The 23,686-nt window shown below is 42.5% G+C and overlaps 1 protein-coding gene and 1 non-coding gene across 5 annotated transcripts in view; one reads left to right on the top strand and one right to left on the bottom strand.

Annotated features, from left to right (window-relative positions):
- nr3c2 (nuclear receptor subfamily 3, group C, member 2) overlaps nt 1-23,686 on the top strand; it is a 348,506-nt gene that overhangs the window by 99,826 nt on the left and 224,994 nt on the right. The gene's annotated exons all lie outside the window — the stretch shown is intronic.
- On the bottom strand, nt 20,725-20,914 carry LOC144501663 (U2 spliceosomal RNA). The gene has a single exon (XR_013499171.1). It is a non-coding gene; the product is annotated as a U2 spliceosomal RNA (small nuclear RNA).

Raw genomic sequence — 23,686 nt, 5'->3', positions numbered from 1 at the left:
TGTCAGCGTGAGTTTCCTCCGGGTGCTATGGTTTCCTCCCACAGTCCAAAGGTGTGCAGTTTAGGTGAATTGGTCATGCTAAATGCCCCTTAGTGTTCCAAGGTGTGTAGTTTAGGTAGATTAAACATAGTAAATGCACAGGGGTTACGGGCATAGAGCAGGGGGGGGGGGGGGGGGCGGTTTGGTGTGGTGTTGGGCCCTTGCAAGATGGTCTGTAGGAGAGTCAGTGCAAACTCGATTGGCCGAACGGCCTCCTTATGCACTGTAGGGATTCTACAAGTTTTATAGTTATTAGTTACTAAAATGTGAGAAAATAATAGAACGTAATATAACATTCACAAAGATTAGAAATGGGGTGGGATTTTCCACACCCTTCCCCCTCCCACTACGTGTTTCATGGCAGCAAAGGCCATTGTCAATAGGAATTCCCATTGAATTCACCCTTTGCAGCCAGGAAGCCTGCAGTGGTGTGCACTGTTGGCAGGACCGAAAGATCCCGCCAGCGTGAACAGCCGGAAAATTCCAGCTAAGAAGCGAGTCCAAAAATAGAAGTTTATAAAGATATACAAATCAATCTTTGGCTTGTCTGTGAGGAGTAGATGATGAAATGTATATGGCCATTAAGTTGGGCGATTCCGATAGCACTGACTTTGGCAGTTGAGCAGTTGGTCTGGAGATTCTGCATGTCAACTGAAAGAAGTTGCCTTGCTTTTTTTTGGAGACAGCGCAACTTTACCTGCCAACAAAGCAGTGTCTAGGATGTTCTTCAGCTGTGATCTTCACAGCACCAACTAGCACATTAGAACCAGAACATCAGTCTAGCACACAGACCAGAGTCGCCATTTGTTTTTAATCCCATTTCTTGTATATTCCTGGAAAGAGACAAACACAAACATGTCTGGGACATAAGTTACTGGCGATGGTCTCTGATGAGATTGTAATCAGCTTCCATTATCTCCACAGGAGATTGCAGTTCAGTTTTTGCATCCCTTCCTTTGAAATGTCTCTGTTTAAAAAAGGGTGCAACATTCTGTTGTCTCTCCCGAGATAGAATTTAATCCATTTAGGAATTCCAGCAAGTGGATACTTTGCACTCTCAGCCAATTTTTTTTTCTATGTCCTTTGTTTAAAAAGCACGTCTTATTTGAAAATTTGATATGTCCACACGTAATTCGGAGCTGTGATCCACTGTCATGATAAGAATCTTCCTGAGTTTTGTCTGAACTAGCTGAAATTATTTTTCTCTTTTTCCTCTCCAAGGAGATTGCTTGTGGAGCAGTTTGGGGGCAAAGGTTACATTATACCGGGATGGGATAGACTTGATTACGTAGCTTGTCTTTACCCATCATTATTATAACATGCTTGTATGAACAATATCTCGCTGATTTGACCTATTGAAAATTGCCATTGTGTGGAGAAAGTCTCATCAGTGCACTACGTATTGCTGCATTATAAACACAGCAAGATTTATTTTTGACAAAATTGTGATTATGTTCTTTTAGAATGCTTTTACAGTTTCACTGCATTTCCATCAGAAAGGAAGATGTGCAAATCACAACTTTTAGCAACGCACTATCCCTATTTCATGTGGCATTAGGATAGAGCATTATTCTAAATTTTACACACCAAGCAAAATAATTCTGTAAAACGAGCAATTACCGCCCACTCCTACATTTCCCATTGGAAACCAACTGTATTAAGGTCAAATTAGAGTTACATTTATTACCACATTGGCAACTTTTAGTTCAATATATTTCCCCATATTTTGCTTGGCTTTTGTTCTATGCCCCAGATGAGCAAATGTGGTAACTGGGAGCTGCATCTATTTTTGTCATTGATAAATTGGTTTACTCCTTACTGTATCACTGAATGGAACATCTGCCCAGCTCAGCTGTGTCAATGGTATTGTTTTTTTCAAGTGCTTAACACAAATACAGTCAGTGGTAAATTTGATTACCTTGACTGGAAATAGCTGTGCTTATTTTGCTGAACAGTTATGTCTGATGCCCGTATCACTTGGTATAAACTTTTGTACAGTTGCAGTCTTGACAGTAAGAACTTCATAAACATATTTAAAATTGAAGTAACATGGATTTGATGTGTTTGAGAAATAAATTTTGATTTCCTGTTGCTGTATCTTTTCCCTCTCCTCCTGCAAGCAGACACACTGTGACTGACAGCTTGTTCTCTCTACTTGTGTAAACTAATAGAAATGGTCCTTCAAAAATAACAAATTAAAGAACAATAAACTTTGGGTGAGTGATGAGATTTTTCAGCCCTTCCTGCCAGTGGGATCTTCCAGTTTTGCCAATGGTAATCCCCAGTGGTGGATTCCCTGGCAGTGGAGAGTGTGAGCCACGCAAAACGTCATAGTCATAGACATCTGCTGGACCAGAAGATCCTACTGGCGGTCAATCGTAAGCACTTTTGCCACCAGACAACAGCCCGCTGTTGTGGTGGGGGAAGAGAAATCCCGTCCAATACCTTCCCTGAGAACCTGAGATACAAGTAAAGTTCACTGCACTTTTTTGAAGTGTGCAGTCTTAATACAATAACTCAGAGAAATGTATGTAGTAAATGTGAATGCAAATTCTAAATTGAATATGATACTGAGGAGCAATCGTAATATGTAAGCTATTGGTGGTGCAGATGAGGGTGATGGGTGTGCAAGGACCCTTTGTTTTGTCAAAGCTGATATGTTTCTGAATCAAGATGAGTCAAGCAATAAGTTGAGATCACAGCTCCAATCAGCCTTTTGCTCATTCTCATAAGTAAAAGCAATTAGAAAATTGCATGGTAGATACTCTATAACAGATAATAACCAGATGTACAAAGGCCAAGGTTTACCCTCAGATTCTTAAACTATGGAGGGAATCAGACCCCATAATGCCAAGGCAAGTCTGCACAAACGGCTGAAGGTTGAACTGAAGCAATTCTTTGAATATTTCACTGCACAGCAAAGAAAGCAAAAATGGAACTGGTGAACAACTGGTTGACAAGTGCAACCCATGACCTATCAACTATAACACAAAATAAACAAGAAACAGAGGAGCCCCACATTGGATCACATCACACTCAACATCTTGGAAAAAACCAGAAGGAATTTCTGTGCACAATCTCCCATACCCTCTCTCTCCACCCACCCTGCCACCCCTGGAAATATTGCGGCTGCCAAATTGAAAAATTAGAAAAACCCCAAAACGTCAACATAAATGAGTGTTTCCAAGTTACTTTCTGAAGAATTTCAGGAATTACATTTTCTTGTGTAAGTGACCAATATTCTTCCCTCAACCAACGCCTCAAAAATAAACAGGCTAACTGGTCACATTGCCTGCATAACATGAAGACCTGAATCTTGTGCTTGTCGGACAAGCATGATCGGTAAGCTTGGAAGCAGAAACGATTTGTGCCTCTGGCTGTGATCGGCCCTCCCCCGAATGTGATTTCATATGGGATGGTCAATTAACTGGCAATCAATTTGAAATATACGCTGTGAAAGGTTCAGCACTGCTGTGGGGGGCTGGGAGGGAGGGTATGGGAGAGAATAGCAGCCAAGAGAAGTGAAAGTGTGGGCAGGTGCTTCCTGCAGTACTGTATAACTGAAATGAGCTCAAAGAAATGCTACAAACTCTGTCTACACTGCAAAATCAGGCACCAAACAGCAGACCTCATTGGACCTCATCCTTCAAACATGAGGTGGCACGGTGGTACAGTGGTCAGCACTGTTGCCTCACAGCGCCAGGGACCTGGGTTTGATTCCAACCTTGGGTGACTGTGGAGTCTGCATTTTCTCCCCGCGTCTGCATGGGTTTCCTCTGGGTACTCTGGTTTCCTCCCACAGTTCACAGATGTGCAGGTTAGGTGGATTGGCCATGCTAAATTGCCCCTTAGTGTCCCGAGATGTGTAGGTTAGGAGGATTAGCAGGGTAAATGCTTGGGGTTACGGGGATGCTTTCGGGGAGTCAGTGCAGACTCAATGGGTTGGGTGGCCTCCTTCTGCACTGTAAGGATCCTATGATATTTTACTTAAGTCTGGATATTTTATTCTCCCCTAGCTGGAATATGTAGCAAAAACATGAAGGCCGCTTTACTGATTGGTTTGTCCGCCAACCGTAAAACGTGGACAGACCATGTAAAATCACTGACAGTTAGCTCCTTAATGGGCTTAACTGCCCTCTTAATTGGCGATGGGCACACTTCCGACTTCCACACGTGCCTGTCAACCATAAGGTTGCACACAAGTACAATGACATGAAGATGTGCTCTTGACATCTTCTTGTGCATTGCACGCAATTCTGGGTTGGCCTCGCACCTGCACACTAATGTAAAATTCTGGCCAAAGTTTCAGAGCAAATTAATTTTATGCAAAGTACTTTGGTTTATTTCAGACTTGCAATAAAACTATTTCAATACAGATCTTTCCTTTAGTATTTCTTAGTTAAATACAGAATTGCCCAAAATTCATCCAAATATCCACTTTTCAACCAGATTGAAATAGTACCTGAAAAATCCTGTTGGCGCCATTGCACCTTGGTATTTCTGTATGATCGCCACAAAGAATGCCACTATTGATGCTTCCAGGAGACAGAGTGAAGCAGCTTGATCATAAGTGGGTAGGAGCAATGAAACAAACGTGTGCTACTTTTAAAATGAAAGGCTGTAGGGTGGTATTTTCTTTCTTTGACGGTGTGTCAAGTCAGGCAGGAACAGCAGTCTGTAGCCTACTGGATGCACTGCTGACACGCTGTTAGAAAAAAACCCCTGGAGGCGGGTTCCATGACACTGCTGGGGCGGGCTTAGCCTTGGCCCCTGACAGATCGGTAAAAAGAGCACCCCAATCAGAAAACAATAAGAATAAAAAAAGAAACACAAACACTCCAAAAAACCCTATGGACTCAGGAACAGCCCCTCCCCAGGGAACCCCCTTAATAGTAGCCCATCCTGGCAGTGCCAGGGTACTGCCCATGCATGACCCTCCCAACTGACCTTGTACTTACTTGTACACCTCTGCTAGGGACTGTTTGCCAAATCCCCATTTGTCAGGACCTGTTGGAAGCCGCACCGACGTGATGTCATGCTGGATGGGTGCAAATCGTCCGGGGGGGAGGGCGTGGAAGGATTGATACAGAGGCTAAACCCACTAGTGACTTTTAAATATATGGTAATTGGGTTCCTGACCTTTCATGGTGGGAGACCCATTATAATCATTGACAGGGGCAGGGACAATTGAGCGGGGAAATCCCACCACCGTGTAAACCATTTTGGGACTCTGCTCAATTTCTGTCCCCTCGGCCATTCCTGCCCGCTGAAAACTGGAGTGGAAAATCCCCCTATATTGCAATAACTGCTCACCTACCCACTGCTCATCTTCTTAATGATGTGGAGATGCTGGCGTTGGACTGGGGTAAACACAGTAAGAAATTTCACAACACCAGGTTAAAGTCCAACAGGTTTATTTGGTAGCAAAAGCCATTAGCTTTCAGAGCGCTGCTGAAAGACAGGTAAAGACTCGCATTCCAACCATTATTTTGTAAATTGAGTTTGTGTCTTTATATGCCCTGTTTGTGAACAGAACTCCCACTTACCTGATGAAGGAGCAGCGCTCCGAAAGCTAGTGGCTTTTGCTACCAAATAAACTTGTTGGACTTTAACCTGGTGTTGTGAGACTTCTTACCATCTTCTTAGTGACAATGTTGAAACAATATTCCAGTTGCTAGAAAGTGTTGGTCTTGGCAGATGTGTTATTAAAAACACCGTTATTGATACTTTGCAGTGAGTGCAAACAAATTTGATCCAAAGAACAACTTCATTGCAGGTAATCCAGGTAAGACACAGAAAGCAGTTGGACAACATGGCAGTTGCTGCAGTACTTGAAAGAGTTAATTTCAGTTTCATACTTAGTGGGAGATTCTTTCCTGCTCTTCTCTGGAATGGCAAAACCAGGGGCAACATTAGGGCCATACAATCCTTGTACATGCCCAAGTCAGTCAAAGACCCCAAACAAAACAGGATATTGATACTCTCTCGGGTGAGGGTGATGAGTTACAAAGAGAGTGAGAAAGTGTAAAAGAATGAGTGACTGCATGAGCGTAAATGAGTGAGTGAATATGAAAATGAGAGGGGGTCAATGAGAGTGAGAGAATGAGTGGACGTGACTGAGCATGTAAAAGAATGTGAAAATAAATGACTGTAAGAGAAAAGGGAATGATTACTGAGTAAGAGAGATGGAAATGAGCGAATGAATCTGAAAGTGGAAATAGCAAGGAATAGAGAGCGAGATTTTCCAGCACCCCTGGCGACATGTTTTCCGACAGTGGAGGCAGTTCACCAATGGCAGCCAGCAGGATCTTCTGGTCACGCCAGTATCTATGACAATTCGCATGGCTCATCCATCTCACTACTGGGGAACCCACTCCGGTGGGTCGCCTTCAGCAGGACTGGAAGATCCCGCTGGCAGGAAGGGTGGAAAATCCCACCCAAAGAGGTGGAAGAAACGTATGATTGAGTAAAAGATTGAAAGAGGGATTAAGAGAATCTGAGTAAGACTGGGAGTGTGTATTTGCGAGTAAGTGGTGAAGATAAAAGGATGAATTACTGAAAGAGAATGAATAAATATACAAATCCCTCTCTGTGTGAGAGTGTGTGGGTGTGGCTTGGTGTGAAGCAACATGAGTTTGTTGGTGAAGGAGAGAATGGGCTGGATTTTACCCACCCCAGAGACAGCATCTTGCTTGCGGCGGGCGGATGGGCCCTCCGCCACTTAGGAAGACCACCTGGTGAACGCTGGCAACCTCCCTGTGGGCTTGGGGGAGCCCAATGGAGGAGTTGCCCAGCAGCAGCCACACCCCCATGGCAACACCAGCCCACTTCCAACTTCACCAATCCCCTTCCTCCCACCTGCATAACTGGCTCTGGCAGCCCCTAACCACACTTACCTTACTGTGAGGGCTCTGTTCATTGAGTCATCATCTCGGCTGGGTACACTCCTCGCAGTGGCCACCAGTCCTTCTGGTACAGCCTAGGCTGAAATGCTGCTGGTCTTTCCATTGGCCAGCAGCTCTTAAAGGCAGGCTCTCATCCCTTAAAGGGAGGGGACCTAATGGCAGCTGATTGGCTGCACAATTGGTCCAAAGTTTGACAGGTGCAGGGTGGTGGACTCCCAAATGGCTGAAGCGGGGTTGCTCCCTGCTTTCTGTTCTGTCATTGAGGCCCACATCACCAACATTTCCTTTAAAATGTGTGCATACATGACCACACAGTAATCTGGAACACTGTACATTGAAATAAACAGACTCGCAACTTCATGGCAATTCAGTAACTTCTAAAATACAGGCTGCCCATGTGCAAAATTGTAGTATTCAGAGGCATTTGTAGTCTGGTACAAAAAAAATTTGGAGGGAGCATATTGCCCGTCAGCCCAACAAAAAGTCAGCCAATTAATGAAAATCAGTGTGTGAGCAATTATAAACCATAATCTAGGGGGGGGGGGTATGTAACAGCTTGCAGGGAATTCCAATTTCAATGCTCACCACCTGACTTTCCCCAATTGCCTCTCAATCATGGCTAGATGGGAAAATACAAAATTCAGTTATTGTGAATTTGACTACGTGGGGTTGCACTATAACTAAAGCACAAAAGCTAGTTTTTCAGTTGCTTTTTCCAAACCTTAATAAATCGCTATCAATTATCATTTTTTCAACTATTTTAATATTGCCAGTTGCAATGTGGAAAATTACCCAGGTATGTCCTGTATGCATAAAAGAGGACAAATCCAACCCGGCCAAATACCACCCAATCAATCTACTCTCAATCATCAGTAAAGTGATGGAAGGGGTCATCAACAGTGCGATCAAGCAGCACCTGTTCAGCCATAGCCTGCTCAGTGATGCCCAGATTGGGTTTCGCCAGGGTCACTCAGCTCCTGACCTCATTACAGCCTTAGTTCAAACATGGACAAAAGAGCAGAATTCCAAAGATGAGGGTGACAGCCCTTGACATCAAAGCCACATTCGACTGAGTGTGGCATCAAGGAGCCCTAGCAAAACTGGAATCAATGGGTATCGGGGGCAAACTCTCCACTGGTTGGAGTCATACCTGGCACATAGGAAGATGGTTGTGGTTGTGGAGGGTCAGTCATCTCAGCTCCAGGACATCTCTGCAGGAGTCCCTTAGGGTAGCGTCCTAGGCCCAACAATCTTCAGCTGCTTCATCAATGACCTTCCCTCCGTCATAAGGTCAGAAGTGGGGATGTTTGCTGATGATTGCACAATGTTCAGCACCATTCGTGACTCCTCAGATACTGAAGCAGTTCATGTTCAAATGCAACAAGATCTGGACAATATCCAGCTTGGGCTGACAAGTGGCAAGTAACATTCACGGCACACAAGTGCCAGGCAATGACCAATAAGAGCCACTCTAACCACCGCCCCTTGACTTTCAATGGTGTTACCATCACTGAATCCCCCACTGTTAAGATCCTTGGGGTTACCATTGACCAGAAACTCAACTGGACTCACCACATAAACACAGTGGCTCCAAGAGCAGATCAGAGGCTAGGAATACTACGACGAGTAACTCTCCTTCTGACCTCCAAAGCCTATCCACCATCTACAAGGCACAAGTCAGGAGTGTGATGGAATACTGCCTGGATAGGTGCAGCTCCAACAACTGGATGCTTGACTCCATCCAGGACAAAGGAGCCTGCTTGATTAGCATCACATCCACAAACATCCACTTCCTCCACCACGGACGCTATCTACAAGATGCAATGCAGCAATTCACCAAAGATCCTTGGACAGCACCTTCCAAACTCACAACCACTTCCATCTAAAAGGACAAGGGCAGCAGATACATGAGAACACCACCACCTGCAAATTCCCCTACAAGCCACTCACCATCCTCACTTGGAAATATATCGCCATTCCTTCGTAGTTGCTGGGCCAAAATCCTGGAATTCCGTCCCAAACAACATTGTGGGTCAACCCACAACAGCACGTGGACTGCAACGATTCAAGAAGGCAGCTCTTGTTCAAGTAAGGTCTCCTTACTTGAGAAAGGATATACTGGCACTGGAGGGGGTGCAGCGGAGATTCACTAGGTTGATTCCGGAGTTGAGAGGGTTGGCTTATGAGGAGAGACTGAGTAGACTGGGGCTATACTCACTGGAATTCAGAAGAATGAGGGGAGATCTTATAGAAACATAAGATTATGAAGGGAATAGATAAGTTAGAAGCAGGAAAGTTGTTTCCACTGGCGGGTGAAACTAGAACTAGGGGGCATAGCCTCAAAATAAGGGGAAGCAGGTTTAGGACTGAGTTGAGGAGGAACTTCTTCACACAAAAGGTTGTAAATCTGTGGAATTCCCTGCCCAGTGAAGCAGTTGAAGCTACCTCATTGAATGTTTTTAAGGCAAGGATAGATACATTTTTGAACAGTAAAGGAATTAAGGGTTATGGTGAGTGGATGGATAAGTGGAGCTGAGTCCACAAAAAGATCAGCCATGATCTTATTGAATGGCGGAGCAGGCTCGAGGGGCCAGATGGCCTACTCTTGCTCCTAGTTCTTATGTTCTTATGTTCATCACCACTTTCTCAAGGGCAACGAGGGATGGGCAATAAATGCAGTCCAGCTAATGACGCCCAGGTCCCATGAATGGATTTTTTAAAAAGTGCCTTTACACAGGGAACCTGCAAGGCAAACACAATCCCTGAGCAAAAGTGACAAAACAAGAGTGAAATAGATATTACTGAAGAGGAGTTTGGGAGCTTTGCAGAGGGCCAGTATTCCTTACTCTATTCTACCCATTCAACTGGTTTTGACTTGTGATAGTGGAAAAAATTGAACGCATTTGCATCTCATACCACACGTACTTTCTAACACCAGAAGTGCTTATTTAAAGCTTGTTGAGCTCAACCACTGGCATTACATTTATGAGGCAATAGGAGAGAATAAAGAATGTGATGGGAATATCTAGCTGGAGCCATAATACTTACCAAATATGTATGCCACCTGCTGACTAGACTGGCTCTGAAGAGAATTTGAACAAGCCTGCCAGTGAATTTATTAGAGTGGAGGTGGCTGGTGGTTAACAGCACTGGACAGAAGTACCATAGCAAGAAACCAGGCTCACAGCAGAAACATCATTTGAGGATACATATCACTAGATAGAGAAATTGGTCCTTGTTGTGCACTTTAGAGAAGGAAATTGGCACTGAGATGAGGAGAAATTCTCTTCACTCAGAAGGTTGTGAATCATTGAAATCCTGTGCTGCGAAGTGCTGCGGTGGACATTCAAGACTGTAATAAATAGATTTTTGGGTACTAAGGAAATCAAGGGATATAGGGATGGAGTGAAAAAATAGAGTTGATGTAGAAGATTAGCCATTATCATATTCAATGGGAGAACAGGCTCAAGAGATTGTATGGTCTACTTCTCCTACTTTTGTTTTTAGGAAATGAGGCAAAAGCAACAATTTCACAAGATCTTTGGGCTTATCAGGTATTTGTTGTAGACTCACAACCCATTTTGGCCCACTTGTCGGGCACTAACTAATTTCTCTTCTGAGGCTCTGGTTATCTCACGAAGTGATTTTTGGCTAGCTGTGCAAAGTCTGAGCAGTAAATCTCATTTTTGTGTGACTAATGACTTGAGCCAATTTTGTATGACAATCATGATATGTTAACATTGGAACAGGCTGCTCTACTGGATAGTGCATGCCTCGCCAAATAAGGAACATCTTAATTCTATATAAAAACAGAAAATGTTGGAAAATCTCAGCAGGTCTGACAGCATCTGTGGAGAGAGAATAGAGCTAATGTTTTGAGTCTGGATGACTTCGTCAGGAGTTCTGACGAAAGAGTCATCCACACTTGAAACATTAGCTATATAGAATTAATGCAGGAATATTAGGTTAAAAGTTACTTTGGGTAAACTCATTGTAACATATTTTGATCAGGAGTCAAAACTAGCTTGCATAAACAGCAAGGTTAATTCCCTTCACAACAATGTGAATTCACTGATAAAGAAATACACACACCTAAACAATGGTATTCTATATTTTTTTCCATTGCATTAGCACATACAATGTTACCCGTAACAGTTAAAACCACAATGAGAAAAAATAATGTTAGACCTCAAGTCTCATTATTTCGCTGGACACAATCCCTTGACTAAAGGGAAAGTTAAAGTTGCCAGATGACCATAAGCTGCTCTCCACTTTGAGGGGGAGAGCTGACTGGTGGTGATTTTAACCTAAGGGTCAGCACATCTCAGGCGAGGGCAAGGTTGAGAATGCGCGTCTTCATGAGTAACCTCAGCCAGTATGGGAATTGAATCTGCGCTGTTGGCATTGCTCTGCATCACTAACCAGTTGTCCAGCCAACTGAGCTCATTGACCAGCATGACAGTTGCTTAAAGTCCAGTTTTCAGGAATGAATTCCAAATAACATTTCCTAGAAATGTTTAATAGGTGGTTTATTCACCAAATATAGGATACTAATTAGGGATGGTCTATTCTTGATCAAATGAACACCTTCCACACAATCACTTCTTGGCCTGTTGGCTAAGATCAAGCAAAGGATAAAACGTGAAATCGGGTGTAATGCCTGTTCTTGTCAGCTTGCACCTAGTATATCTCTTTACTGGAGACTGAATTGGATTCAACTTGAATTGATTTTTGGAGCAAGCAAGGAGATGGTTTGAGGGTTGTTCTGTCGACTCTTTCCATTGATTTTGTAACTCTGAGAAAGGAATAGCATAAAAAAGTTAATTATACATCCCCAAAATTAAATTTTCAGATTTGTTAGATTGTTGTAGATTGACTTCAAATCTGTTTTGAACCTAGTGAATCTCACATACTTAAGGTCATATTATTTTATTATTTTGCTATATCAGTAATAAGTAATTAATAGAAATAAGAATGAGCTATTTTTTCTTTTTTGGATTTATCTAGCTTATGGTTTATATCTTATGTATAACTACCATAATTACCTGCGTTCTTATCATAATAAATTTATGTCTGCTTACAACAATAATTATCTAATTTCTTTATTAAAGAGTTATGAAGCCCCTCTACTCCAATTCTCTTGTTGTGAGAAAACATTTACTGAGGAGTTTCACCTGAACCCTTGTAATATCCGGGAAAAGAAATAGTTGTAAAAAGTCGATCAAGGAGAAGGTGATAATTCTGGTTGATTTCAATCCTACATTCGGAGGTCGCACATCACCCAGTTACATGTCCTTGAGTCAATAACCCTTTGACTGAAGTTGAGAGGAATTAAAGAGAATGTAAATCAGACCTTGAATAACCTTCAGATATTAATGAAGATTGTAATACACACAGTCAAAGTCTCAGAAACTGCAGTAACAGATGCAATGAAATTTAATAGCGAAGCAAAAGCAATTTTTTTTTGTACACAGGAAAGCTAATGACAATTTCTCTTAACTTTCAGCATGTAGTAAAGGATTCATCAACTACTTTCAGTTTAGTTTCTGATTGATTTCTACTGCTTGTTGTTGAGTTAGTGTAAATGATTGGAGGCTTATGCTGCTATTTGAAGTTGAAGTCTACAGGTAGTGGTTTGCAGTAATAAACCTGGATGCAGCAGTTTGTATCACTCTTGGCCTGCACCATGAAAGGGAGAATAAACAAATGACAGACAAACTGCTCAAAGAGGTGGGGAATGGGGAGAAGAGCACTTGGAGTTTTCAGGGAGCAATTCTCTTATTGTAATGTCATAGTGTATAGTAATAATAATACAATAACAGTGTATTAGATGCCTCTGTTTCACCAGTACTCACTAAAATCTGCCAGCTGCAACAGGTGGCAGATTTTAGTGAGTACTGGTGAAATGATCACCTTCACAGCACTGGTGATGCCATTCTTGCCCAAGAATGGCATCACCAGTGCTGTGAAGGTGGTCATTGATTAATTTTATGCATTAGGCAGCTTCCAGGCCAGAGCAGGTGTTATTTGTAACATCTTCCAGTTTGCCATCCACTGTTACATGAGAGATTATTGAGGTTTTTTTAATGCAAAGAAAGCTGACAACATTGAATATTCTTTTGCTACAGAACAGCAGACACTGAGGTGTGTAGGGATTGCAAACTTCCTCATAGTGCCAGATGTCACTGACTGCACACATCTCTTTGAGGGCATCATATGCAAATTCAGAGATGTACTGCAACTTGAAGGGCTGTTATTCCCTCAGTGGTCAACTGGTGTGTGACCATACTCAGTGGATCATGCAAGTCAGTGCTGGGCATCCTTGAAGATGTCATCCTGCCTTCATAGTAGCAATCAGTAGTATCGACTGCTCAAGAAACTTGAGGGTGTCATTGGGTGACAAGAACTAAGCACTCACCATGTGCTTCATGATTCTGGTGTGCAACTCATGCAAATGTGGGTGCCTTGCATATAATGAAAGCCATGCTTCCACATAAAATGCGATTGAATAAACCAGAATAGATCCAGTGGGGTTTTGAGTTGAGATTTTGGGGTTGCGAGCTTCAAGGCAGCATAGCCAGTGTGGAGCTTCAGACTGATTTCTAACAGCTGTGAGGCCCCTTTAAATGCTTGCTTGTTTTGTTGGTAGGCGTGACCTAATAGACTACTCTCTAAGGCCTGATTGCTGCTGCAAATAAAGCCTGTGAATAGGTAGGTCTTTGTTTTCTATTCAGAGAAAACCTACCTTTTCATCAAATTCACCCAACACTCAACTCTGGTTCCCCCAGTTATGAACTAAGGCCACTCCAACCCTCCACCCAGTCAACAACTAAAGCCTCCCCTCAAAAAATTGGCATAGTCCTAAAGAACCATAGGCTGCTCTCCCCTGAGGTCCATAAGCTGCTCTCCTCTTTGAGAGAAAGAGAGTTGACTGGTGGTGATTTAACCTGAGGATCACCACACCTCATGAGGGGAAGGTTGAGAAGGCCTTCATGAAAACCTCAGCTGGTATGGGAATTGAACCTGTGCTGTTGGCCTCACTCTGCTTCACAAACCAGCCAATCATCCAGCTGAGCTAACCAATCCCAAAGCCTCCCCTCAACATCCCTATCCAACAACTCTCATATGCCCCCAAACTTTCAATCTGGGTTCACATGAAGTCTTAGGCATAAAAATGCATCACATTGGGAAAGCAATTTGGGAAGCACAGAAGTAGATGCTTGAATAATGCTTCTGCTACCTGCCTCGCTCTGGAAGGGCCTGTAGTAATTGCCAGAACACCTGCCACAATTTGTAATGGTCTGCTGTCCTGGTTGCAGGCCACTTGTACCCGGCATGTCACCACCAGTAGATCAAGCTATTCTGTAAAGTATACTCAGCATCAGTATCTGAGCTCCTGGCTGTGTGAGGTTGTCTCTTTCTTATCATTGTCTTCCTATTCTACCAACTCTTTCTCTTCCATCGCTACCTGGTCAGATGACAATTCTTGGGTATCTGAAAGGTGAAAGTACAAGGGAAGTCATGGGGAGGGAAGGGGAGGAATGTGAGGATTGCATGGTTTTACCATCAGCAGTTTGAACATCAAAAGAGATTGTGGAATATGAGGTAAGATGGATGTGAGAAGCAGAATAAATTATGAGCGTGCCGTCATCATCAGCAATTTTAACACTACCATTGTCCACGGCCTTTGTGATTGTCATTCCAATGATGAAGAGCACCATCTCTTCCATGGTTATAAGGACATGGAAGTGTCTATGCAGCATCCTCCCCCATACTCCAGTTATATACATGTGGTCTTGCAAGAGGGGCAAATGTGTCAGTGAGTGTGATGCAATGTGCTTGGGTAATGTGGCTCTCATAGTTGAATAGCTGGCACCGTGTGCTAAACCATACAGTGCGAATGTGAGGTTTGCAGCTGTGCAAAGTATTTGAGGCAATGTTCTCTCTAAGCTGTGCAGCCGCATCACAACCCAGAAGTTCCCACACAGCTGCACAGCCCCTTTAAGGTACTTTACATTCCTGGCCACACAAAAGAACTTAAAGAGCCCACCCACTTAACAAATTATCCGTCCATCACAAAATAAAATTAGAGGGTATGTTGACATGAGGGTCAGCTGTGGCGTATGAATGTTGAGTCATGATTTTTAGAGATTGGTCACTGAAGGAAGGGAGAATGTTGCATTGAGCAGTGTGTGGGCATTTCAATATGCATTTACCGACCTTGACCACTGGTGTGAGGTTCTTGTGGTATTGTATTTGAGTTCTCAGGGTTACATTCCTGGTATTGATCATCATGGCTACCTGCTCCCACTGTCTCCTGAGCTTTTCTGTAGGACTCTGCTGGTTTATTTTTACTCTTGTTTTCCTTTGCCTTGCATTCAGACAGCAACAATCCTTTCATTCACACCTCTAGACACAACTTTTGCTTCTTGTCTAATACCACTCCTTGTAACATGAAGCTTTTTGTCATTTAAATCCACCTGCCCTCCACCATATCACAGGTTTTCGCTTTGTTCTTCTTCCCATCCTCTCCCTTTCACTTGCTTCTTCCAGTTCTGATGACATTAACATTAACTCTGTTTCTTTCTCCACAGATGATGCCTGACCTGCAATTAATCTCAGAATTCCAGCACCTGCAGTATTTTACTTTTGTAATGTGCATTATTGTTAATGAAATTACCGTATGCTGTAATATTAGAAATTTGGGACTCTTCCAAAAGACAATGAATGCTGGAATCTTTATACAGAGATCGATCTTATTAGAGAAGGATATCAAAAGTGGAATTGAGGTGCAAATCAGCTATGATCTAATTGAATGGCAGAACAGGCCTAGGGGAGTGAATGGATAACTCCAGGTCCAAACATTACAAAGTCACCATGATTTTTTTTAAATCAAAGACTGTCTGGTATTTTGTTTGTTACATTCCTTTACGTCAAAAACAGTGAATGCATGACCTCCAGACCACCACGATTTCACCCCTCGAGAGCCCCCAGGCTCTCCTACCTCTCTACCAACCCCTGCCACTTACCTTTCACCTGGTTCCCAGCACTTATTTCCAGGCAGCTAGCTGCAGTGCCTCTACTGGCTACTGCAGCACTGTTCCTGGAATGGCTGGCCAATCTGATTGACTGACAACTCTCTAGGTTGGGACTTCCTTCCAGCGAAAGGCAGAAGTCCCATCTTCTGCCAATCAACGCTCATTAGAGCGTGAAGTGGCATCGGGCCTACTGGATTTGGCAGGGTGTGTTCCTCACCGACTCTTCAGCCCCTGCCATATTGAGAATCCTGGCCATAGTTTACTAATATATTTGGGCCTGACAATTAAACCACTTTCTACTGAAACCACCTCTTTTCCAGGTTGTAGTGTATATTATACATACATACACATACCAAATAATAATAGATAACTTGCAAAAGCTGACAAAATGTTTCAAAAAGCCTAACAGCCTCGAGAAAGCTGATAACTAAAAAAAGTGTTACTGAGAAATGACCTTGAAAAAGTCCTATTTTCAAGGCAATTGAATAACTTACATTCCACTTTATTTTATTGGAATTCAGGACTATTATTAGTGCATTTGGATCAAATTCTGCAGTTCGGGTTGTTTTTCTGTGAAAACTGAAACCCAATGACCTCACATTATGAAAGGAAGTAGATATAATAGGAGTACAGTGGAACTTGTCACAATTTCAGCTGTAGCTATAAACAATATTCCATCTGTTGGATTATAGGGGGAATGAATTGAAGTACCATTAATTTAGTGGCAGTTGTGGAATTTGCCTGAATAGGGAAGTGAGATTTGTTGGTGTAAAATGTATTTGCTAGAGAGCCTGGGGCCATCTTTCCCACAATAATACTGACCTTTGACACTTTGTTGTGGACTTTCCAGGATTTGAAGGGTAATATAAGCATTAGGGAGAGAGAGAGACAGACAGAGATCCAGAGAGAGATCAGCAATACCAAGGAGTACCGCTGCAACTTTTTATGGTGCGCCTATATCTCTGGTGAACCAGGTGCCTTCCTGTCCCTGGAGTCGAAATCATGTGCAGTTAAATAGAAAGAACAAATTCACAGCAAAGTTAACCCAGGTGAAAACTTCCAAGTTTTGTGGCTATTCACAAAAAGGATATTCACCCAGCCAATGAGTGCTCTTTGCAATTCTGTGTGTTCTGCTCTATTTACTTTGTCATGTTCAAAAGGGCTGATTTACACCTACAGAATTGAAATGAAGAGAAACTGGGGTTTGCACTATTCTGTGACTTTACATCTGAATAGAGAAAGGAGGCATCTACTAGCCATCAGGGGTTGATCATGGTTTTATCCTTACAACAAATTTGGTATGATTCATCATGAAGTATGAAATAATGCTCAGTCAACTACAACAGATTGCACTCCTGGCCTGACTACAGTAAATGGAAGGTATCACTAAGTATTTGAAATATCACTAGTTATTACCTGAGAATTGTCATTTTCCCATCGGATTCTCATTTCTGGTGAAGTTCTTCTGACTCACATGTAGTAAGATTTCAAAATAAATGAAAAGATAATCAGCATAGCACCATAGAATTCCTACAGTGCAGAAAGGCCATCCAGCCCATCGAGTCTGCACCGACTCTCCAAAAGAGCATCCCACCCAGGCCCTCTGCCTTTTTTCTCTGTAATCCCACACATAGCTAATCCACCTAACCTACACATCTGTGTATTAACATATTAAAGGGCTTACAGTGATATCACAAACTTCCAAGTGAAGCTCAATATGATAATATCAACTGAATGAGATTTGTTTTGATTCAAACCTGTAGTTTTTGTGAAGCTGGAGGCTGGAATTTGGGGCACAAGTCAAGTGTGCCAGATTTACAGCTGATCAAATATATATTGACTTTGATACAGTTGGCTGCTGGCAGAACTGTGCCAACTTCAAGGTGCTGCATTTTTGCAAACAACAGGAAAATGACGGCACAAGCTCCTGCCACAGAAATTCTACCATTTACTGCAGAATTACACCTTATTTAACTTAAGCCAGTAGGCTCTGCAAATCCATATGGTCATTTATGCCAATGTTACATCCTAGATTGGGGGCTGTGTGTGGGAATTCAGAAAGGTGGGCAGCATTCTGGATAACAGCAGTTAAGCATTAAACAAATTGCCAAGTGCTAAGATTTCAATGATTCTAACTATGACTCTCTGGTAGACACATGTTTCCTTGCAGCATTTCTCAGCTACTGTTCTTGCAATTCTAAGACAGCTCATTATCCATGGCAACAAGGGACATGAGATACCACCCAAAATCATAATCCACTTGACTATTATGCTTGAAAAACTCTTAGGGCAGGATTTCGGAGGGCTAAAGCAATATGACACCATCCAGCAAATCTAGCATTGAAAATGTTTTGCATGTTGTCACAGGCAGTAAATAAGTTGTTTCCTTTTCTATGATGAGAGCATTGAAAAGGAATAGGGTGAATCGCTGCTCCATTTAACTGCCACCCCTCTTAGTTTCTGGTCTATCTGACCTAAGTTAAGGGAACACTGACAATCCTCGACAGTAGGGATTTGAAGAAGCATTCTCCAAATCCCAACAGAGTCAATGGGATCCCAAGTCTGAGTTCAAAGACAAAAGCTGTTGTGCTGTCAAAAGTTAAGTAACATGAAGTTACACCTTTACAGTGGCAAGGCCAGTCAGCCAAGTTCAAGAAATATACTCAGGAACACTTCCTTCATTTCAATAAAACACTAATATTAGGTAATATTCCATAATTTATTCAGCCAAACTCAGAACTCATCTTACTTTCTCTACAACTTTGAGAATCAGTTCATAAAACTGCCCCACAAAATTGGCTGATAATATCTCTGCTGAGCATCATGAGATTTTGTGGCGATGATTTATCAGGTCTTGAAAATCAGCAAATAATCAGAGGACCGTGTAAATGGCATGCATGGACATCTAAAACATTATCCCATTCATTCAAAACACAAGTGATTAGATTTTTTAATGTTATTGGACTGATCATAGTGGCTTTAACATTAATTATGTTTTTAACCTAACTTTACTTGCATTGCAATGTACAGTTTATTTTAATACATTGAGCCTTAGGTCAAAATAAGGATAGCGATTTCAGAATAAAGTTCTCCATTCATCCAATTTAACTTAAAGGCATCTTCAACTCGTTAAGAGATTTTTTATTTTTGCCTTTCTGTTCAGTTGCACTGAATTAAGAGTAGAAATGTGCAGAGCCATGGGCTGGATGGACGCAAGTTCATTCCCCCATGCCACTGCACTTACAGGAAGGTTACAAATGGGTGGCTCCCTGCAGGATCAAAGCCAATCAGCCAAGTTCAAGAAATATACTCAGGAATGGTTCCTTAATTTCAATAAAACACTAATATTAGGTAACATTCCATAGTTTATTCAGCCAAACTCAGAACTCATCTTACTTGGGGTTGGGGGGGGGGGGGGGGGGCAACTGCAATAGAAACGATGACTGAGGCAATCTTACCCATTTCCTCTCAATTTGGTTCAATTAATACAACTCTCCTGGAAAAGTAAAAAAATTGTGAGTTGAAGCCAGACTCGAGCATTTGAATGTACAATCTGAACTGACACTGCTGTGCAGAACTGAGACAGTGCTGCAATATTGATAGCGCCATCCTTGAGAGCTTGTTAAATTGCGGCTCCATCTGCTGGCTCAACTGCTTGTTAAAGATTCCACGGTTCAATTCAAAGGAGAGCAGGAACTTTTCCTGGTTTTCTAGCAAATTCCAACCTGAACCAACAGTACCCAAAAGCAATTTATATTGTCATGCATCTCATTGCTGTTTTTGAGACTTTCTAGCTTAGATTCATCTCTGAATTACTGTTAGTGTCTTGGCCAATATTTATCACTCAATTAATAATACAAAAAACAGATTATCTGGTCATTATCACCTTGCTGCTTGTCGGAGTTTGGTGTGGGCGCCAATTGGCAGTGGCTGTTTTCCTACATGATAACAGTGACTTCACGTCAAAAGTACTGCATTGACTATAAAACACTTTGTGATGTCCAGTGATCAAGAAAAGTGTGATATGAATATGTCTTTCTCTTTTTTATTTCTTTTGTTTTGAAGATGCGAAGAAAGGAAAAATACATTCCCAAAGATTACTACCAATAGTCCAGCCTGAAAAGAGCCCCCTTAGTTCTCCTCCCAAAAGGTTTGCCAGTTGCCTTTAAAATCTGTTACAAATGGGATCAGAAAATGGTGTGGGCTAGGTAATGGATGAATAATCTTCTTCACTTCTGGCCCAAATTAGCCTTAACTAATTCCCACTGCTTTATCAGCAATTGCTTCTCGGCATTTTGGCTAAGATGAAGCATTGCATCAAGGCATAGGGTGCAATGTTTTATCTCGTCAGCTTGAATCTTGTTTGTCTCCCTTGTGGGGACCATGAATTGGATTCAATTGGAATTTGGTTTTTGGGGCAAGCTAGGAGATGGTTTCGGGTCCACCTGGTCCATTATGAGCATTGGCTTCGTAACTTTAAGAATGGAGCAAGTTTTTTAAAAGAACAGCTGTCAGATGTCCATGTGGCAAGTATCACATTGAACGGATGATTCTGTATGCTGCAGAAGAAAATTGCTGTTTCCTGTATACATTGGACGTTGCTTTTGCTGCTATTGTTCTTCTTTTGTTTATATATCCAATTCAATCCAATCAAAGTCCAATTCAGAGTCTCAGCAAGTGAGACATTCCCGATCCAAGCTGACAGGACAGGGCTCTCACTTCCTGTCTTGGGCTTGATCTACATGATCCAAGCTGATGGGAGTAGGCATTGTACTTCCTCCAAGGCTTGATCTCATTTGCATCTTAGCCAAAAGGCCGAGATGCCGCTTCAAAAAATTGCTTCAAATGAAGCCACAATGTAACCTTATGACTTCAACCAAGTGCAGCATGTCAAGACTACACTTGATCTTAGCCAAAAGGCCGAGAAGTTTGCTGCTACTGTTACTCAACTCTGATCAAATTTATGCTTTCCACTCCAAGCATCTCACCAGGAATTTTGTTACTTTGATGCTACAAAAGTAGAGAAAGATGACAATGTAGACTAGATTAGAATAGAATGGTCCCATATCAAAAATGGCAATTGATGGTACTGGAGGGGCCTTAAGAGGCTGCTTCACTGACATTCACTGGAGAAGCAATGACATTTGTGCCAATTGGATCAGGAATTGGCTAGCGGATAGGAAACAGAGGGTGGTGGTTGATAGTAAATATTCATCATGGAGTGCGGTTACAAGTGGTGTACCTCAGGGATCTGTTTTGGGGCCACTGCTGTTTGTAATATTTATTAATGATCTGGATGAGGGTATAGTTGGGTGGATTAGCAAATTTGCTGATGACACCAAAGTCGGTGGTGTGGTAGACAGTGAGGAAGGGTGTCGTAGTCTGCAGGAAGACTTAGACAGGTTGCAAAGTTGGGCCGAGAGGTGGCGGATGGAGTTTAATGCGGAGAAGTGTGAGGTAATTCACTTTGGTAGGAATAACAGATGTGTTGAGTATAGGGCTAACGGGAGGACTTTGAATAGTGTGGAGGAGCAGAGGGATCTAGGTGTATGTGTGCATAGATCCCTGAAAGTTGGGAATCAAGTAGATAAGGTTGTTAAGAAGGCATATGGTGTCTTGGCGTTTATTGGTAGGGGGATTGAATTTAGGAGTCGTAGCGTTATGTTGCAACTGTACACAACTCTGGTGCGGCCGCACTTGGAGTACTGTGTGCAGTTCTGGTCCCCACATTACAGGAAGGATGTGGAGGCTTTGGAGAGGGTGCAGAGGAGGTTTACCAGGATGTTGCCTGGTATGGAGGGGAGATCCTATGAGGAGAGGCTGAGGGATTTGGGATTGTTTTCGCTGGAAAGGCGGCGGCTAAGAGGGGATCTTATTGAAACATATAAGATGATTAGAGGTTTAGATAGGGTGGATAGTGATAGCCTTTTTCCTCTGATGGAGAAATCCAGCACGAGGGGGCATGGCTTTAAATTGAGGGGGGGTAGTTATAGAACCGATGTCAGGGGTAGGTTCTTTACCCAGAGGGTGGTGAGGGATTGGAATGCCCTGCCAGCATCAGTAGTAAATGCGCCTAGTTTGGGGGCGTTTAAGAGATCCGTAGATAGGTTCATGGACGAAAAGAAATTGGTTTAGGTTGGAGGGTCACAGTTTTTTTTTTTAACTGGTCGGTGCAACATCGTGGGCCGAAGGGCCTGTTCTGCGCTGTAATGTTCTATGTTCTATGTTCTAAGTCCCTCCAGCCAACTTGTGCTGATTACAAGTTTGGAGGTGTTAGTGGTGGGTGTGTATTCACAGGCATTAGTCCCAGTGAGATCTTGCGGGTCCTGTTAATATATACTGCTCAAAGCATCTACTGAAGTTTAAGTTACTGCAACACTGGAGGTCACTATTGTTTTTAGAAGCTCTTCCTGGCAGCTTAATACATCATTCATTTCCTGAACTGTCACCATCTCCAGGGTGGTTCTGCAAGCCATGAGAAACCTGCTGCAATGTGTTACAGATACAGTTGCAACTCCTCCCACTTATCCATCATATTCCACATTCCAACAGTGACTACAGTTCAAGAAGTGCTACACTGGCTACAAATCACTTTGTAGCATCCTGGGGGGGATTGCTACTGTATTGTGAAAGGCACTTTATATAAATTGAAGTCTTTCTCATTTCTTTCTATTTCAATTGTATATGGAAACCGTATTCACTACTCGTGCAGGTGATAGATACTCATGAATAATTGTTATTTTGCTGACAGGGCCTAATATCTGGATCCATTGCCCCTTCAGCTGAGGGTAGTTTCTTCTCCCTTGAAGGAACGACACGCTCCTCCCTTCCAATTTCAGGTGCTCAGTGGCTACCTGGTGACATGACTTTTAGCTGCTTAATGCCTTACAACTGTGCAGGCAAGATGCCAGGAGGATTTGTTAAGAATGCGACATCAGCTGCTGATCTGCAAATACCTGGGTTGTTATTGCAGTGGCTGGTTTCTTCCTCCAGTGCATGTTCAGAGATTAAAAAATGTAGAATAACTTGTTTAGTGTGGAAACAGTGACATTTACTCTTGAAGTAGTTACAGATGAGTCTATGAGTGTTGTGTTAGATGTTGAAATGACATATGGTGAACATAACTTGGCTTTTAATAACCTCTCTTTCTAGTTTGCAACGATAAAGGATGAGCAAGACTTCATCTTGTTTTTTTCTTAAAATGCTGTCAATACAGGGCAGTTTTCTAACCTCTAAACTGTCCTTTATGACTAGTGACTACGTTTCTGTGGGGTAGTGGTAGAATCACAATGGTTTTTAGGACTACCCCGCCACAAACCCCCAACAGGAGGAGAATTCAGGCTGTGCAAAAAAAGTCAGGCTTGCAATGTGACATCTACTACATACACTTGATAGTGCAATGGCAATCTTTTAAGCAAACATGGGACTTCTTGAAAGATGCAAGTTGATGCTGTAAAAAGGATTATTGATGGCGCGCACACATCCAATTCTGGGAGATGTTTATCTAACAAGGGAGGAGGAGGTCTACCATTCAATGAAGAAAGATAGGAACATAGGAGCTGAGCCTACTGCACCATTCAATATGACCATGGCTGATCTGTTTCTGGTCTCAGATTCACTTTCCTGCCTGTCCCACATGGCCCTTGACTCCTTTGTCTAATAAAAATCTGTCTAATTCTGCATTGAATTGTGGTTATTAGGAGC

Source organism: Mustelus asterias, chromosome 1 (assembly GCF_964213995.1).
Source record: "Mustelus asterias chromosome 1, sMusAst1.hap1.1, whole genome shotgun sequence".
Lineage (NCBI taxonomy): Eukaryota > Metazoa > Chordata > Chondrichthyes > Carcharhiniformes > Triakidae > Mustelus > Mustelus asterias.
This window is presented reverse-complemented; position numbering and strand designations above follow the sequence as displayed.